Source organism: Eucalyptus grandis, chromosome 8 (genome assembly GCF_016545825.1).
Source record: "Eucalyptus grandis isolate ANBG69807.140 chromosome 8, ASM1654582v1, whole genome shotgun sequence".
In the NCBI taxonomy this organism is placed as follows: domain Eukaryota; kingdom Viridiplantae; phylum Streptophyta; class Magnoliopsida; order Myrtales; family Myrtaceae; genus Eucalyptus; species Eucalyptus grandis.
The window spans coordinates 43921-62453 of NC_052619.1; the positions used below are offsets into that span (position 1 = coordinate 43921).

An 18533-nucleotide genomic window follows, 5' to 3' on the forward strand; every position below is an offset into this window, starting at 1 on the left:
ACTTGCTAACCAAGTTATCTAGGCATTTTCTAGATACTTTCAATCTAGTGCCAAAATTATATCGTATGAGAGAAAAATAATATGAAATTCATAGGTAAAGTAACATGACAATGTATCACAAAACCCTTTTAATTTGTTTTCCATTTCCAATTATCTTTTTAGCTGAAAAGCTTAGAAAAAAAGGTGGCCTGATGGGCGAGCTTAGGCAAGACCTCAGGAGGTTCGAGCCTGGGGAAACCTGGTGGGAGCCCGCTCAATGAGCAAGTCCATTGATGCCTAATTTTTAGTTGTTTTTGTAATTATATTTGAACTAGATGTATGGGGTTTCATTTCACAAAAGTGAATCCGAATTTGTGAAATTGGCATGGACAATTGAGGAAGGTCTGGTATGGTGACGATCAAACTGAACAACAAATATGCTTTTATTTGTTCCTACTCTAAATTATATTTTTCTTTAGCTTAGTTCATCTTTTATATCTTTTTCCCCAAAAAAAAATTAAGGCGTAGTTTAGGTCGATTTTGTCATTCAAACCTAACTCTATTGCACCGTGCTCTCCCCGGGTAGGATTGAACTCTTTAAACTTACATAAGAACGTGTCTCGTGAGGTTTGCAACGTGCTCCACAAATTTTAAAGTAACCCCAAGTCTTTACACTTTTGCCCCTAATTAAATTAGTATATGTCTCACGTGAGTAGTGTCCATGCCTGAAAGCAGTTAATAATTTCTCCATTTTTCTGTCACGTGTAACACTTGTTTCATTTTCAAACGTGTCCATTAACTCCTTGCTGTCAATGTTCATGCAAATCGGATACTCTTTTATGTCATAAAATAATTTTTCGAAAAAGTTATCAATGCACGTATTAACGAGTATCTTAAAGTCTCTAAGTGAATTACGTGAATAATGGAAGTCTGGTGAATAAAAAGAAAATAATTCGGCGTGTCTGCGAGTCGAACCAAACTATAAATAGGACTTGATTTGCTTCCACCCCACAATAAAAGCAAGTTTGATTTGGTTTCGCCTTCGCTCTTCGAAACCCACTTTAATTTGGTTTATTTTGGTTTTCATTCAAACTAAATTAAATCATATCGTGCTCGCTCCTGTACTTGAGCACACTCCCATAGTCCCACAAGTGTCTTACATGAGTAGATTCGACAAACAAGTGGTTCAAGACGAAAATGGTCCAAATCAAAATCACTTAATTACATATGGCAAAGAACAATGCAAGTGTCAAAACTTGGGACATGGGTAATTAAGTGTCAAAAGTTACAAAATGTATACTTAAGTGTCACTTTTTTTAAAACTAGGATACCTTAACACCAAGTCTAGTGATCCTGGCCGGAAATCCTAATGATAATTTTTTTATTAATATATTTCACTCACGTGGCTCGCAAAAAGGTTGAGTCGGTAAAGAATAGTCAAAATAACGTCGTGTGCCTCGGATTTGAATTTTAATATAAATATTAATCAAATTAAATTTAAAACTAAACTATTCTTTTTTTAAAAGGAGGATGGCAGAACAGGGAGGGCCATGGCTGTCACCTTGCCATCGTCACCTAAAAGGGTCAACAAAAGTGGGGAGAGGGTCGGCCAACGACAGTGAGGGTAGGGTTGGTTAAGGCGGCGGCCCTTGACCCGACCAAGTGAGGGCTAGCAACCTTCGCCGGATCCAAGGGAGGGCCACGACCCTCATCCTAAATCTAGGTGAGGGCACACAGGCCTTGGCCGCCACCCGCCGACCTTGGCCAACCCTACCCCCAACGGCGCTAGCCTTTCTCCGTGATGGTGGTGGGGGCTTGCACAACCCTTGCCCAATGCTTGCATTTAAAAAAATTATTAAATATATATTTTTAGTTTTGAATTTAGTTTGGTTCATATTTATATTAAAATTCAAACCAAGGCAAAACGACATCATTTTTTTTAAAGCCATGTCAACATACAAAATGATGTTGTTTTCGGTTTATTTAGCCATGTTAGCGTGCAAAACGATGTCGTTGTGCACTTGTCTTGTCGGAAAAATGCCACATTAGCATTTTGGCTGAATTTTCTTGCCATTGGTAGTTAACTGATCAATTTTGCTTAGAATTTTGACATTTAAGTGTAACTTTCCTAATTTTTTGCACTTAATATCCCTTGTGTCAAGTTTTGACACTCTAGGGGTTCGGATTTCAATTACATGAAATACAACCAAATTTAAGAAGATTTCATACCTAAATTAAGAAGAGAACGTGGGATCAGGTGATGGTAAGAGAAAGTGAATAGAGCTATAAAGCTGGGGTGATTTAAGTAAATTGTGAGCCCATTTAATACAAATTATTTTAGCATTTACTATTCTAAACACAATTATGACTCATTTACTATAAAGCTAACTCATAAAACAACTCAACTTATTAAAAATTGATTGATAAATACGTTTATGACCCACAAGTCTATACGTGAGTAGTATCCAATCACAAAAACGCGAAAGCAATTAATAATTTTCCTGTTGTTTTATCATGTGCAACAATCAACGCATTTTCCAGCACAACTTACTCATGTTGTCAGTATTCATGCATTCCTTTGTGTCTTTTTTAATAATTCCTCTAAGAAGAATTGAATCATGACGAGTATCTCGAAGAAACTAGCTCAATATGCCAGTGAAGGAAATTTTACTTTTTAAACTGAATCAAACTACAACATGCTCGGTCCCATAACTAAGCACCCTCTCCTGTGCCATATAAGAACATATCTCACGGCAATAGTGTCCTACTACAAACAAGGGAGGAGCAACTAGTAATTTTCCTATTGATCCATCATGTGCAACGCTTGTTGTATCTTCCAACGTGATCATTGCTCATTATCAATATTCACACATATCACACATTCCTTCTTGTCTCAGATAATAACTCCTCTAAAAAGAGCTTATAAAAGGTCATGCTGGAGAGTATATCAAAAGTTACGTTTGATTGTCCGCATTTTTAATCAAGATAAGACTTGATAATATAAGATATGAAATTCAAGGAATTTTGTTATATATAATAATAAAGCCGAATATATTCATATCATATTATATATATTATTTGATATAAACGCTTATATGAATCACAAATTTTACAAATGAAGACGGTAAAAATCTCTCCCTACACTCTTATCTTTTTTATTTGTATTTTATTTTCCTCTTTTTTAATTAATTTCTTTTTATTTCTTTCTTCCCCTTCCATCATTCTCTAATAAAATTTTATTAAATAGAAAATTGTAGTAATATACCTAAAATACTAAAACACCTAAAATATGTAATAAATATGTATTTATATATTGGATTTATATTATAAGATAGAATTAAATTTGAATATATAAATAAAAATAAGACTAGATTTTTAAAAAATTAAAATTTTATTTTTGTTATCTTGAATTTCTTATATTAGACTTCAAATAATATTTATATTGAAATATAATATTAATTTGTTAATTTAAGAAATTTGTTATTTGAGAAAAAAATTCCTATTATATATATTAGAAATCTTATATGCCTTTATCTCACCTCCTCCATGGGATTATTTTATTTGGTCTATATCCCATTTACATCCGACTTTGGCATTGAACGCAAGATGAAAAAAAAAATTACATAGCCAAAGAGATTAGCTAAATATGTCATTAAAGGAAATTTTACATTTCAAAATGAATTAAGCCACCTTTTGCTTGCTCCTATACCAGAGCACACTCTCTCGTGCCACGCGAGTATGTGTCTCTCGTGAATAGTGTCTAACTACAAACAAGGCAGTTAATAATTTTCCTGTTGTTTCATCGTAAGCAACATTTGTCGCATTTTCTAACATGACCCATTCACTCTTATAGTCAGTATTCACGCATATCACGCACTCTTTCGTGTCTTCTACAATAATTACTCAAAACAGAATTTACAATAGGTCATCGTAATCAATATATTAAAGAGACCAGCTAAATAAGCCATTAAAGGAAGCTTTACTCTTCAAATTGAATTAAAACACATCTTTCTCGCTTGTGTACCAAAGCACACTCCTAGTGCCGCACAAGTACTGTGTCTCACGTAACTAGTGTCCATTTGCAAACAAAGGCAAGACCAATTAATAATTTTTCCTTGTGTTTCATCATGTGCAACACTTGTCGCATCTTTCGTCACAATCGACGCTCGTTGTCGATATTCACGCATATCACGCCTTCCTTCTTGTCTTATATAATAACTCCTCTAAAAAGAGCTAACAGAAGATCACACTAATTAACGAGTATCTCAAAGAGATCAGCTAAATTTGCCATTGAATGACAATTTATTTTTCAAAAGACATTGGTTATGTGAGAAAAGAAGTTGATTGCTAAAAAGGTCATTAGAAATTAAATAAATAAATTGTAAAAGATACACTTTATGTTATCCCCCAATAAATCACGGGATTGCCGCATTTTTGTAAATTTATGCTGTCTTACTATCAGTGATTTCTCCAAATTCTAGGCATTTGAAAATTTCAATTAGACAATCAATTTAGAGCAGCGTGTCGTCATATCAACCGTTGGATACGCACAATACGTAAGATCTGTCGAGTGTACTGAGAAGCAAAGTGCCTGACCGCCTAATGTGAAATCGACGGTGGTGGACGAAGGTCCACGGAGACCCGTGGGTTCACCTGTACCTGATCGAAGCCAATTCAAATTAAACGTTCTTGGCGATCTAATTGTGTTTGAAATAAAAAAATTAAGAAAAAAAGTTCAAAAACCATATTTTGCCGCTTTTCATGATTTGGTTTGGTCTCAAATTTTTATGGAATTTCAGTGAACCACAATGTACAAGGTAATGCTCAAATCGGATCAATTACCAGGGCGACTTCTGGCAAAATTATCTAGGCATTTTCTAGATACTTTCAATTTCGTCCGAAAATTCTACTAGGGTATAGAAAAATAGTATGAAATTCATATGTAAAGTAATTTGACAATACAACACAAGACCCTTTTTAATTTGTTTTCCATTTCCATTTATCTTTTTAGCTGAAAAGCTTAAAAAGAAAGTTGACCTGATGGGTGAGCTTAGGCAATACCTCAGGAGGTTCGGGTCTGAGTAGACATGGCAAGAGCACACCCAATAAGCAAATCTAATGGCGCCTAATTTCTATTTCTTTTTTAACGGAAATTAAACTAGATGTACGTGATTTATTTCACACGTGAATCTGAATTTGTGAAATTAGCATGGAGAATTGAGGAAGGTTTGGCGTGTTTACAATTAAACCGAACAACATATATGCTTTTATTTGGTTCTACTCTAGATTATATTTTTCTTTAGCCTGGTTCATTTTATGTTTTTTTTTTCCCCTTAAAACCATTTAAGACATAGGTTAGGTCGATTTTGTCGTTCAAACCGAAATAAATCATACCGTGCTCTCCCCGTGCGGGACCAAGCTCTTTAAACTCAAATAAAAACGTGTCTCATGAGGTTTGCAACGTGTTCCATAGATTTTTGAGTAACCGCAGGTCTTTGCACTTTTGCCCCTAATTGAAACAGTACATGTCTCGCGTGAGTAGTGTCCACGTGCAAATGCACTTGATAATTTCTCCATTTTCCATCATGTGTAATACTTGTTGCATTTTCAAGCACGTCCATCAACTCCTTGCGGTCATCGTTCTTTGAATCGGATACTCTTTTATGTCATATAAAAATATCTTGAAAAAGTTACCGACGGACGTGTTAACGAGTATCTTAAAGCCATTAAATAAATTATGAGGATAAAGGATGTTTTATTGTGAATAGAAAGCGCGAGATTTTATGGGACTACTATGAGATTTTAGTAGGACCATAATCAACTATTCTAAAAGTTTAAACTGTTAAACAAATGTGTTATTTATTATTTAAATATTCTAATAAAAGAAAATAATTTGGTGTGGCTACCAATCAAACCAAGCAACAAATATGATTTGTTCACATTTACTCTTCAAAACCCATTTTGACTTGATTTTATTTTGGTTTTCATTTAAACTAAATTAAACCGTATCAAGCTCGCCTGTACTCGAGCACGCTTCCTATGTCACATAAGAATCCCATGTGGGTAGTACTCAATCACAAACAAGACAGGAGTAATTAATGATATTCTCGTTGTTCCGTCGTGCAACACTTGTCGCAATTTCCCCTTTACCAAAAAAAAAAAAAAACACTTGTCGCAATTTTCAACACGACTTATTTATGTTGTCAATACTCACAAATGTCACGCATTCCTTCGGGTTTTGTTTGATAATTCCTCCAAAAGGAAATTAATACTAACAAGTATCTCTAAGAAATTAGCTAAACATGCCAGTAAATGAAGTTTTACTTTTTTAAACTGAATCAAACCACATCATGCTCGGTCCTATACCTAAGCACCCTCTCTCGTGCCATACAATTACATGTCTCATGTGAGTAGTGCCTAACTACTAACAAGGGAGGATCAACCAACAATTTTCCCGTTGATCCTTCATGTGAAATACTTGTCGCATCTTTCGGCATGACCGATGCTCATTGTCAATATTCACGCATATCAGATTTTTTTTTTTTTTTTTTTGTCTCGTATAATAACTTATCTAAAAAGAGCTTACAAAAGGTCATGCTAACCAAGTATCTTAATGAGATTAGCTAAATATGCCATTAAAGAAAATTTTACTTTTCAAATAAATTAAGCCACATCATGGTCGCTCCCATACCAGAGCACACTCTCTCGTGCCACATGAGTACGTGTCTCGGGTGAATTATGTCCAGCTACAAACAATGCGGTTAACCATTTTCCCGTAATTTCGTCATGAGCAACATTTGTCGCATATTCTAACATGATCCGTTTACTCATACGGTCGGTATTCACGCATATCACGCATTCTTTCGTGTCTTATATAATAAGTACTCAAGACAGAATTTACGGTAAGTCATGGTAACCGATATGTTAAAGAGATAAGTTAAATAAGCCATTAAAGGAAGTTTTATTTATCAAATCGAATTAAAACGGACTGTGCTCGCCCTTGTACCCAAGCACAATCCCTCGTGCCACATAAGTACCGTGTCCCACGTGAGCAGTGTCCATTTGCAAACAAAAATTTGGAGCAGTTAATAATCTTATCCGGTGTTTCGTCATGTGCAACACTTGTCGCATCCATCGATATGATTGACCGTCGTTGTTGATATTCACGCGTATCACGCTATCCTTCTTGTCTTACATAGTAACTCCTCTAAAGAGAGCTAATGGAAGATTACGCTAATCAACGAGCATTTCAAAGAGGCCAGCTAAATTTGCCAGTATATGATGTTTTATTTTTCAAAAAAGAAGACATTAGTCATGTAAGAAAATGGAATTGATTTCTTGAAAAGGTCATTGTCAGTAAAAAAAAAAAAAAATGAACTATGAAAAATTTACTTATGTTATCCCCCAAGAAATCATGGGATTACCGCATTTTTTGTAAATTCTAGGCGTTTGAAAATTTTAGCGTGTCGCCATAACTCCATGCAAAAATGGGAAACGAGTACCCCTCGTACGGAAACAAGCCAGCTACGAAGAGGCCTTTATCCAGTGCCCCCGATGTCATTGTCCTCGATCCTTGTCAACCGTTGGATACGCGCGACACGTAGGATCTGACGTGTCCCGAGACGCACCGTGCCTGACCGCGTGATGCGAAATCGACGGCGGTGGGCGAAGGTCCCACGGAGAGCCGTGGGCTCGCCCGTACCCGACCGAAGCCGCTCAAGCTTATTAACATGGACTGGGTTGGCGCCAAGGCTCACTATGCTCAGCATTTTCCTGGAAAATTTCTCTCCAGGTAAGACACTGCAGAATTCCATTTCTAGAGAGAGAGAGAGATAGATAGAGAGAGGAAGAGAGGGAGCGTCGCAGAGGAACGGAGAAGGCGTACGGCCGCGGCGGCGAGAGCTCCGTCCGCTCGTCTCCGGCGATCTCCGGCGAGGAAGCTGCGACGAGGAGCCGAAGGTTGTCTGCATTCCGACGTCCCCCGTTCCTGTTCCATTTCGCGTGCTTGCATTCGGTCGTGGTTTTTTTGATCGTCCGGTCTCGAGCGGTGGCGAAATGCGGAAGCTGAAGCCCTAATTTTCGGTGGGTTTTTCGGTTGTTTTTTTACTTTTTCTTTTGTGTGTGCAGTGAAGGGAGTGGATTCGCGCGGTGGATCGAGCTGGATCGGTGCCGAGCATGTCGTCGTCGTTGTCGTCTTCGTCGTCGCTGGGTAAAGAGCTGGTGCTTCTGGTACTTCAGTTTTTGAATGAAGAGAACTTCGAGGAGACTGCTCACAGGTGAGCTTCTTCTCCTCCTTCCCGGGGGGATTTCTCGCCGCGTCGAGATCGTCGCGCGTGTCTTGTGCGCTTGTCTGTGTGATTGGCTCTGCTTCTCGGTCGAATGTGATGGAAATGGAGAAAAGGTCTTTTCTTTACGTGATCACGGTGGCGGCGGATTTGTGTGCTTGCTGGAAGTGTTTTTAGACTCTGTTTCTTCGTTATTATCACGCTTGCAACTCGGAACTGAACTCTTCAGTTTCCTTGTTCACCTGGAACGAGTTCCTCGTGCTGGGAGTCGAATTCAGTTTTGATCGTGAGGTAGGATTACGCCTCCGGAGGTTGCCTGTGGACTGCTGTCGTGTCTCTCTGTTTGGTTGATATAAGAAGTAAGAAGTCGTGGGAATCTTAAAGGCCGTGGATGGTTGGTTTGGTGGAAAATGAGCGTTTAGAGAACTTAGGGTGGTCGTTTAGGGCTCCTGTGGTCCTGTCATTGGTCGAACATCATGACATCATGATAATCGGTGAAGATGAAGATGCTTTAGTAAATTTGTCATGCATTAGTATATTTTGGTTGGTTGATTGCTGAGCTCATTGAAAAAATAGTGAGAGCCAATGGTGACTTGTTTTCTTTTTTCCCTCTTTCTGATTCACATTGTTGAAGATTGGAGAAAGAATCTGGCTGCTTCTTCAGTATGAAATATTTTGAGGATATTGTGACTAATGGGGAATTGGATGAGGTTGAGAAGTATCTTTCTGGGTTTACAAAGTTTGATGACAATAGATACTCGACGAAGATTTTCTTTGAGATTAAGAAGCAGAAGTATCTTGAAGCATTGGACAGGTAAACTAGAGATTCTTGGTGCGTGCTTTAAGAGGTGTGAATTTTCTGGGACTATGTTTTATGGCTTCTTGACTTTATATTTTCAGACGTGACGATGCTAAAGCTGCAAAAATTCTTCGTAATGACCTCAAAGCGTTTTCTACTTACAATGAAGAACTTTTCAAGGAAATGGCGATGCTTCTGTCCTTACATGACTTTAGGTACGTTGTGTAATTTAATTGATTTGTGGGCAGCTAATTACGATACATCATCCACTATGCAAAAGTTTGCAATTTGTAAGTGGTAGGACAAAATGTGGACATCTACATAAAATAGCCACACTTGTCAAAGAATCGCTATTGGCCATTTGATGAGTGATGTTTGCAGTTTCTGGAAAATGTTTTTGGAGAGTCTGAAAAAAAATTTATATGTTCAACAATTTTAGAAAGATGAGCCATTTTCAACAATTTATATCTAATCTCGCTGCTTTAAAGTCCTTTTGCATACAACTGTATGATTGCTCTTGCAAGGTAGGACAAACTTCCATGGGAGAGTATAATATGCACCTTGAAGTTTTATGACAGTTTCGGTTTGTCTCCTTGGAAACTGAACTGTGTTTGTTTGCCCCCTGAAGTTTACACAACTGCTTTATCTTTTCCAAGCTTCTTTCTGTGAGATTTGTCAGGAAAGAAATCTGCATGCCCATCTCACTTGACTTGTTCCTAGCTTCATAGTTGGGTACATTCATCGAAACCATTGGTTGTCCTGAAGACACATTTCTTAAAGTTGCAAAGTGTGTTTCACTGTGAAAATACTTTAATTTGCAGCAAAGGGGGAGGTAAAACGAAGCTAAGGAAGATGGTAGGGTTTTGCCTCTGTTGAAAGAAGACTGACATAGGGACATCTTGGACTAGTGAAACCTGGGAGGCTTTTACTTGCATGTGACAAGCTTATGGTGGAAACATCCTCCTGGATTTACATGGATCTAATGTGTCCTTGTTTCCACCTAGCTTCGCGGCTGTGAAACTCTACTATCCTCTTCAGTTTTAAACGCCACTCTTGCTAGTATGTTAATGAGTTAGCACATTAAAACTCTTCTATTAACTTGAGAAGTGCAACTTCGGTGCCAAATCGAATGGTCTTGACAAGCATGCGTTTCTTGAAGTTGGGAACTTGTCACTTAGAGAAAGCCTCATGATTTCTCACGTTCTGGGAGGTAGAAGGTTGGGGCAACATAAATTAGTTGTGCAAACCTCAAGGGGGAGACTTAAGTTTCCACTTGCCTGTCATTACAGCTTGAGAATGTGTCAAGTAAAGCAATGACAACCGGATGGAGTATAACTGTTAGGACTGTTAGGTACTTGCTCTTTTTTTTTTCCATCCTTTTTGGTTGATCCTGCTTTGTTTCTTTCTTTGGTACAATTTCAGGGAGGTTGAACAGTTATCAAGTTACAGAGATTCTAAGAATGCGAGGACCTTAATGCTAAATGAACTTAAAAGGTTGGTTGAGGCAAATCCAGTCCTTCGTGATAAGCTTCAGTTTCCTTGCTCTGAAAACTCTAGGCTGAGGGCACTTATAAATCAGAGGTAAATCAATCAACAGTTAAGTAATAAAAGTTTTCCATATCACAGCTTTTCTTTAATCTTGTTTATCCTGCATAGCTTTACTGTGTTGCATTCAAAATGCAGTCTGAATTGGCAGCACCAGATGTGCAACTCTCCCAAGCCCGACCCTGAGATAAAGACCCTCTTTGTCGATCATACTTGTGGGACATCAAATGGAGATCTCGCTCCACCTCCTGTAATGAATCCTTTATTGAGTTGCACTCCTAAATTTGGTGGATTCTCAGCGGTAGAATCTCTTGCTGTAATTAAGAACTGTGCGTTTGGAAGGTCTTTGCTTTTAGCTTTCTATATTTACCTTTGCTCTGACATTTCGAATTTGGCTTTTACTTAAGATGGAATGATTTAGAATATTAAAATAAAGTTATCTAGAAATATTTTTCTTGATCTGTCAGAGTGGAATATAATATCTCTTCATTTCCTGGGAAAACCTAAAAGTACGTTTGACATTAAGTCAGTCAGGTGGACACGAGATGATTAGCTCTTATATGTCCTTTGGATGAAGTCTGAACAAAATGCAGGTTATTTAGTTTGGCTTTTCTTATTGACAAGACATGTATTTCTTTCAGCCTTTCCCGTTCTTCCAGCTAGCGCCAGGACCAGCAGCTCCAATGGCATCTCTGGCAGGATGGCGGGCTAATCCATCCATAACACCACAACCAACAGTCTCTGGCCGTCCCATTGCAATACCTTCTCCCAGGCCTGCAGGTTGGTATTTCACTTTGAGAAACATTCTCCTTCTTTTTATGCTTACATTCTCGGGAATGAAGTATGCTAAACCATGTACACTCTTGAAAAGATTAATGCAACAGGCCTTTTCAATTCATAATATGTCATGTTCAATCTGAATAGATATTTAGGCAATTAAATAGCTTGTCTGAAACATTTGAGATGTTTTCCATCAACAGAGTTTCCCTTTTTTCCTCAGCTTATGTAGAAAAGCAAAGTGTGACATGAACATACTGAATGTGATCATGCAAGTGTGTGTTTTGTGTGAATTGAATGAAAGTTGACCCAAGTGGTTTACTTCCATATGCATGTCGTCGGAGCATCTAACTTTGTCGCCCTGCCCGCTCTGGGAGAGAGGGAGGGAGGGGGGCGACTTCATATGTGGTGTGGCTGCTTTCTAGTTCCCATTGTTGTACTTGATATAACTACTGTTTGAATGTGAAGGATGTTATTGCGTGCAAATTCTCAATTCTTATGCTTTTTCAGATTTTTGTGTCCACTTAGTCTTACCATTTGGCATGTTCCATATTGGAGCAGCATCAGTGATAAAACGCCTCAGAACGCCTCCTTACAGCCCGGTAACAGATGATGAGCACATTAGCAAGAGATCCAGACCTATTGGGATATTCAATGAGGTAATTTATGCAGTTTAGTTAAGTTTGGAATCCTTCACATTAAATGAAAAATTTCATATGAACTTATTGTACCACCAATCTCAAACTGAGAATTGGAAAAACCGAATATTATCTCCTTAAACATTGAAAAAGTGACTCAAAAGTGGTTAGAACAGACCCCATAATACAATCACTGTCAACTGAAAGATTAGTCGGTGGGCCTTAGTGATTTTTACTGTATCAATGAAAGTAATCTGTTTACTTTTTGGACTGAGATGGACACGGAACCAGTAACTTGAATAAATGAGAAAACAGCTCAACCCAAACCAAACCTATATCCTGATCACACCAAACTTGTGTTTTGTTAGGTTTGGATTATCTGATTTTGGTTTTTTGACACCCCAAATTTTTGGTCCATGGAATGAGGTTGCATGTCTACTACACATACTCCATGGGTGCTGCCTAATGCCTTTGTGCCGTAAAATCCATTGTCCCTTTCCTTTGCCTTCCAATCAATGTAGATTGGTGGTAGAGTTGCAGAGGAAAGGGAGGCTTGATAATTGAGACGTGACATGAGGCTTCTGTTTTGGTCTAAAGATTTCCTGATCGAGTGCCTATGTGTATTTACCTTACAATATATATACTCATTGTTTTTCCTTTTTTCTATTTGCTTATTTTTTTACCCATTAACAGTGAAGAGTGAGGTTAAGCTTTAATTGCTAAGTTGTAGTTTTAAAAAGGTAGTTCAAGGTAATCCAAGACAGATTTGAGGTTCTAAACATTGCCACCTTTCTTTGGTCTTATCAATTGTTACTGTGGCTGTGCACGCTGTTAAGTTTCATTTTGTTTTAGCTGATAACTATACACCACGCTTAGTTTGCTTTATGCTGTAGAAATTCTGGGAAGCATGCCATTTTTTTCTTGCAGGTTAACCATCCGGCTGTGCTGCGTTCTTCTGATGATTTGCCAAAGACTGTTGTTTGCAATTTGAACCAGGGAGCCGCTGTCAAGAGCATGGATTTTCATCCAGTACAACAAACCGTACTTCTTGGTTAGTTCTTGTCTCTGTTTAAACTTTCTGTGCCATCATTGTATCATCAAATCTTTCTTTTGACGTTTAAATACACAATTGTCGAATACTCATTAAGTCCTCTAATGTGTCAATTTTAAGTTGGAACAAACGTTGGTGATATCAGAATCTGGGAGGTTGTCAGCAGGGAAATGCTTTTTTTGCGGAGTTTTAAAATCTGGGACATTGGAGCGTGTTCAGAGAATTTGCAAGTATGAGTTTCATGCCTAAATTCAGTTAAATTAGTTAATTATATGATTTTCCAAATTGTAGGAGCGATTATCATGCTTATGTCAGTTATAAATCGTAATAGGCATCCTTGGCCACTGAATACACCGCATCAGTGAACAGAATCGTCTGAGTCCTGATGGAGACCTCTTCGGTATGCTTAAGAGTGCTTACAACTTGCTTTGATGAAAATTTGTTGATAATTTCCTTCAGATTGGATCATCAGGGACTATTTATTATCATTCATGTTTATAAATTTATGTATTTTATCCTCATTAAAAACTAAATAATTTCATGTTTAGGGCAGTGTATTTAAGGTTTCTTTTCCCCATTTAGATGAAAATGGAGTTGCCCCTTACTTGCTGAAGATTTTGCTGGCTTCTCTTTTAGGTGTTGCATATTCGAAGCACATGGCGCAAATATATTCCTATCGTGGTGGCAACATACAGAATTACCTGGAGGTTTGTTTTTCATGTGTCAGAATATGTTCCACAGTATTTTTGCCTCAGTTCTGACTCATACTTTTCTTTAATGCTTTTTCATCTTTTATTAGTGTCTGTTCTTCCTCTCACAAAATGCTTTTCAGGTGGATGCTCATGTTGGTTACGCTCCAGTGATCTTGCTTTTCACAAGTAAAGGAGCAACTGTACTTTGTCACTTGTGGTGAAGACAGGACAGTAAAGGTTTGGCTGAGGACCTCAACCATTCTTCATCCTATATCTTCAAGGATGTTGGCTGTCCTAAAAAATTTTCGCCGTCAGGTGTGGAGTGCTATTACTGGCAGTAGACAATTCATTTTTGAAGGTCATGAATCATCTGTTTACTCGGTGCCCCCATTACAGAAATGATTTTCAGGTATCAACTCTATTTCTGCCTTCAGAGAAAATAATTGCACAGGGGGCAAGATTTTGCAAATAGAAGTGTATTAGGATTGGTTCCTCAAAAACTTTCTTTCTTTAGCAAGCACTTTCAGGACCTTTTACTTTCTTCTAGTCTGGCTTTCTTACCCTTGATTATGTGTTTTCTTCCCTAGTTCATCTTTCAACAACAGTTAATGGGAGAATGGAAGGTATGGTTGTACGATAACATGGGTCCTAGACTTGATATTGACGCTCCTGGCCGTTCTTGCACAAAAAAATAATGTACTCTGCTGATGGGACAAGGCTCTCTCTTCTGTGGTTGTTCTTCCCTGTAATGTATGCTTTGCTCTATGATCAGATACGCAAGTTCGTCAAGTCCTTTTAATATTTCTTCCCTCTGTTTACGTGTTTGGCAGGGTTTTTTCATGTGGGACTAACAAGGAAGGGGAATCTTACCTTGTTGAGTGGGTTGAAAGTGAGGGGGCCATAAAACGAGCTTATCATGGCCTAGGAAAGTGTTCGGGCGGGGTTGTCCAATTTGATACAGTTAAGAACCGATTCTTAGCTGCTGGTGATGAATTTCTGATTAAAATTTGGGATATGGACAGCAATAATGTCTTGACAACAATTGATGCAGAGGGTGGTTTACCGGTATGCTTGCTAAGGTCGCCCTTTATGTAATTTAATACGCCAGGATTTTTTTGGAAAGGGAGTTAGAATTTTGTTCATTTGACAATCTCAAAATCTCTTTTAGGTTACTCCTTGCATAAAATTTAATAGAGAAGGTTTACTTTTGGCTGTCTCCACAAGGGAGAATGCTGTCAAAATACTTGCAAATGATAAAGTTGTGCACCTTCTTCATTCCAATGGAAGTCGTGTGCTGGATGCATCTAAACTTAAGACCGCAGCAAAGGTAGGGTGAGTTTTATATTTCTTCTACTGACCCACATTTAAGCCATTGTATTTAGGCAGTTTCATCATGCAGGGTCCTACAATGCGTCTTTGGCTGCTTCCAGTTCAGCAGCTGGAACAAGCATTGGTAGACACTCCCCGGCACCTTCAATATTTGGAATGGTAAGAACATACTTCCCCCATTGAAAGTAAAAATTCAAGGTTCTAATATTGAGAGCACGGTGATTTTGAGTAGGTCATTGTAAACTCTTTTAATTTCTCATTAATTTATGTCAGATCTGTATTGTCATTTATCTGCTTTCTCATTTATCTGCACTAATACCCAAAATTTGCAGAATGGCGATTCCGAAAACTTTTCAGATGTCAAAACAAGAACCAATGGTGAATTAGAGAATTCTCAAGCCTGGAAGCTAAAGGAATATGATGAACAGTCTAAGTTTCAGTCTTTACGGCTTCCAGATAGGCTGCTCCCGACGAGAGTATGTATTAGCTCTTCTGGGGACCTCATCGGAATTTGCATTTATATATATTTATTACTTTCCTTTGGCTCCTTTGGGTTGAATGTCAGGTTATTTATTTGTTGGTTCAGCTTTTCTGTGAATCTAGTAGATTTAATGTTTGATCTACCTTTTGATGAATGTCTGCTTATTTTTAAGGGAGTTTGGTCATTTTCAGACATCAGCATAAGCAGAGAGCTTGGTTTTGTTGGATGTATGTTCTTTTGCTACTATTTTGGGAAACCTATTTTACTTCCCCAAAGATTCACTCATATGGCAAATATCACTTTGATAATTAAGAGGACTTTAGTTATCTCCCCATCTCGACTTAGAATATCTCCTTTTGTAGATATGAATTCATCCTTTTATGCTACTTCCTTGGATATACTTGTAGGGTTAACCAAGAGATAGGGACCCCTTTTCTATACTTCTACATTTTGCGAACTGGCATGATCATATATTGACAGACCAGTGAGATCCATGCATGCTTGATGTGCACATCTGATCACAACCGTGTATGGATAGAATGATTCATACTTCATATTTCAGATCATTAGCTGGGATATATACAAGATCAGGAGGTGCTATACTTGCTTTTAATAAATAATGCTGTGCACAAACTTTGGAAATGGCAACAGGATGAGTTTAATCCCTCGGGAAAGGTATGTCATGTGTTTAAAAAGTTGCTTAGCATGTTTATTTGTTGATCTTCCACTTGATAAGCCCTGAATTTTGTAGGCAACCTGTGCTGTCGAACCAAAATTATGGCAACCCTCCAGTGGAATAATCATGACAAATGATATAAGCAACATAATTCCTTGATGATGCCAACCCCTGCTTTGCCCTTTTCAAAGAACGACTTATCTACTGTCCACTTCGGGAGGGAAAATTTCTCTTTCAATATGATGACATTTAAGGTGTGGCATCTTATGAAATATCGTTTCTTGGTTTGGTACTGACTATAGAAATTATAGTGTTGTGTTTGAATTTTCTCAACTGAAGGGGAATACCCACTTTGTTCCACTTTTTTTTTCTTTTGGCTGCAGACAATGACGACTTTAATGCCACCACCCCCGCAGCAACGCCTTGAGTTCCACCTCGAGACAATAACATAATAGCCATAGGCATGGAGGATTCTTCCATCCTTATCTACAATGTCCGAGTCAGTGAGGTATGTGGCTTCATCAGAAATTACGGTTGCTAGTTTCCTGTACTTTGTAGTGTCAGATGTGAATTTTCTTCTGTGACCACTTTGTAGGTTGAAAGTAAATTTTAAAGGTCATCAAAAGAGAGCAACTGGTCTTGCCTTTTCTGAAATTTTGAATGTTCTTGTGTCAGGGGCTGATGCTCAGGTATGTCTTCTATGATATGATGGAGAATAGTGTTTCGATGGGTGTCGATTGACTCTCTCTCTCTCTCTCTCTCTCTCTCTCTCACACACACGCTGCTGTTGCTGCTAAGCACACACACATGTGCATGTGCTTTGTGGCGTAAACCCTAAACCCTAAACCCTAAACCCTAAACCCTAAACCCTAAACCCTAAACCCTAAACCCTAAACCCTAAACCCTAAACCCTAAACCCTAAACCCTAAACCCTAAACCCTAAACCCTAAACCCTAAACCCTAAACCCTAAACCCTAAACCCTAAACCCTAAACCCTAAACCCTAAACCCTAAACCCTAAACCCTAAACCCTAAACCCTAAACCCTAAACCCTAAACCCTAAACCCTAAACCCTAAACCCTAAACCCTAAACCCTAAACCCTAAAACCCTAAACCCTAAACCCTAAACCCTAAACCCTAAACCCTAAACCCTAAACCCTAAACCCTAAACCCTAAACCCTAAACCCTAAACCCTAAACCCTAAACCCTAAACCCTAAACCCTAAACCCTAAACCCTAAACCCTAAACCCTAAACCCTAAACCCTAAACCCTAAACCCTAAACCCTAAACCCTAAACCCTAAACCCTAAACCCTAAACCCTAAACCCTAAACCCTAAACCCTAAACCCTAAAAACCCTAAACCCTAAACCCTAAACCCTAAACCCTAAACCCTAAACCCTAAACCCTAAACCCTAAACCCTAAACCCTAAACCCTAAACCCTAAACCCTAAACCCTAAACCCTAAACCCTAAACCCTAAACCCTAAACCCTAAACCCTAAACCCTAAACCCTAAACCCTAAACCCTAAACCCTAAACCCTAAACCCTAAACCCTAAACCCTAAACCCTAAACCCTAAACCCTAAACCCTAAACCCTAAACCCTAAAAACCCTAAACCCTAAACCCTAAACCCTAAACCCTAAACCCTAAACCCTAAACCCTAAACCCTAAACCCTAAACCCTAAACCCTAAACCCTAAACCCTAAACCCTAAACCCTAAACCCTAAACCCTAAAAACCCTAAACCCTAAACCCTAAACCCTAAACCCTAAACCCTAAACCCTAAACCCTAAACCCTAAACCCTAAACCCTAAACCCTAAACCCTAAACCCTAAACCCTAAACCCTAAACCCTAAACCCTAAACCCTAAACCCTAAACCCTAAACCCTAAACCCTAAACCCTAAACCCTAAACCCTAAACCCTAAACCCTAAACCCTAAACCCTAAACCCTAAACCCTAAACCCTAAACCCTAAACCCTAAACCCTAAACCCTAAACCCTAAACCCTAAACCCTAAACCCTAAACCCTAAACCCTAAACCCTAAACCCTAAACCCTAAACCCTAAACCCTAAACCCTAAACCCTAAACCCTAAACCCTAAACCCTAAACCCTAAACCCTAAACCCTAAACCCTAAACCCTAAACCCTAAACCCTAAACCCTAAACCCTAAACCCTAAACCCTAAACCCTAAACCCTAAACCCTAAACCCTAAACCCTAAACCCTAAACCCTAAACCCTAAACCCTAAACCCTAAACCCTAAACCCTAAACCCTAAACCCTAAA

The 18533-nt window shown here is 38.4% G+C and overlaps 1 pseudogene; it reads left to right on the forward strand.

Moving 5' to 3' along the window:
* The first annotated feature begins 7754 nt into the window (after nt 1–7754).
* LOC120287735 lies at nt 7755–16956 on the forward strand (annotated as a pseudogene).
* Nucleotides 16957–18533: the final 1577 nt, after the last annotated feature.